Here is a 1945-nt window from a genome sequence, read left to right as displayed (position 1 = left end):
ACCACTACTCTGCACCCAATGAATTCTTATTACCCATTGTACACAAGAGGCACCTTCTCAAAGGCCAGTGGCGGGATTACCTGTTGTGCCAATGTTTCTTCAGCACTCCCAACAATTGAAACAAAATGGAAACCGACAGTGTCTACTTGGAATATCTTTCACAAATACTTTTATTTTGGTTTCCTGCAATACAGTTATTGTGTCAAAGTAGAAAAAAAAGGATCTATATTTGTGTAATATATGAGTATATAATTGTTTTATTTCCAACTCCTTGAACTGTTTATAGCTTACATTCACTATGTTGATCATGTAACTACATTGTACAAGGGTATTCATGCCCCACTCAAAACAAAATAACTACTAAAATACAACAAAATGATGTATAGGCCTAGTTGGATTGCTAAATTAGGGCAACTCGACATTGTATTATTTTAAAATCTGCATATGTATAATCTGCAACTACAATTCTTGAACTTTGTTATTATGGATCTGTTCTTATTCATTCTCACATTCTTTACTTTTGTACGGTATTTCCTTTGGAATATAGAAATAATACTTCCATCTCTTGTAATTTCCTGATGTGCAACAGCTTCACATGTTATGAAGCATAATAATGTCAATGTTTATATGTGACTGTGCCAGCAGACCATTCGTTTAAATTTGGCTGCACTAATATTGTAAAAAGCCATTAAGAAATGGAATGCTTCACTTAGAGCACAGCTCTAATATTCAAATATGCTCCATTACCGAAAAGAAGAATCTAGGTACTGCTGTAGCCTAATGCTCAGGGGCATTATCTTTGTGTAAAGAATCTCACATTAGCCAAGAAGAGTTCTTATGCCATTTGATGGTGCAATGATGCCCCAACGGTATCTATAGTATACGCTCCTTATCTGTAACACAGAGATAAGGACGAGGAAACAGTTTAAAGGTCCTGTGATTAAGAAAATGGTTTTAAATTGTTCTCGCTCTTGTCCATTCTCAATGTTCATCGACACAACGCTTTGACAATCTGACCTCTTGTTTCAGAACCCGTTAGCAGAAGTCATGGATTCTACTGTTATACTAAACTGTTAATATATATAGAAGCTTTCTAAATGTCTACCTGCAATGTTCCATAGACATTCACCACTTGGAATCATTTCTATTCACTATATGGATGCACCTATTTTAGGTAGCGTCATTGTTAAGTGCAATGACCACTGGACATATTATGCCACCATAGCTACTGTATGAATAGGTGGTATTGGTAATCGTGCAGCAATAGTGCTTCAGATCTGCCTTTCAGTTGAGTTGAAGAGGGTATCCATAGACTAAAGAGAGTCTCCATTGTAAAATGTATCATGCGACCAAAGACAGTGGCTATGGCCATAGAATATTGACTTTCACCAACATCGATCTCTTTGCACATTGCGTATACTGTAGCCTAGTGTTCTCACATATTGTGCCCCTTTATTCCCTATCTTTTTACAATCTCAGAACGAGGCGGACAATCTGCCCAGATTCACAAAGCACCATCTGTCCATTTCTTCAAATCGTATTTAAAATAACAGCACTTTGGATGGAATAATTATATGTATTGGCAGTACATACACATTCCTGGGGCCACTAAGAAGCAGGATTTTGCTTAAGGTCTCCACCGTAAACAGTCTCCAGTCTTCTGTACACGCGCTGCTGAACTCAGTGAGGGATCTTAACCTGTTGATACAGCAGTTGGAGTTAGCTGACAGAGCAAATAATACAGAAGAATCCAGCTAGAGACATATCCTGATCAGCAAGTCTTGTCAGGGTACAAAATGTGTGGGCTATATACAGTATTTAATCTGCGCTGGTTCCTGGGATGAGAACAGTTAATCTAGCAGAGCTGTGTCATGCTGCTTAACCTCAAATCAATATTAGGCTAAAGTCCATTGAGTAAAAGTTATTTTATGACTATTATGACAAA

The sequence above is a fragment of the Salvelinus sp. IW2-2015 genome, linkage group LG27, assembly GCF_002910315.2.
Source record: "Salvelinus sp. IW2-2015 linkage group LG27, ASM291031v2, whole genome shotgun sequence".
In the NCBI taxonomy this organism is placed as follows: domain Eukaryota; kingdom Metazoa; phylum Chordata; class Actinopteri; order Salmoniformes; family Salmonidae; genus Salvelinus; species Salvelinus sp. IW2-2015.
The sequence above is the reverse complement of the archived record's forward strand: the minus strand, read 5'-3'. Positions refer to the sequence as shown.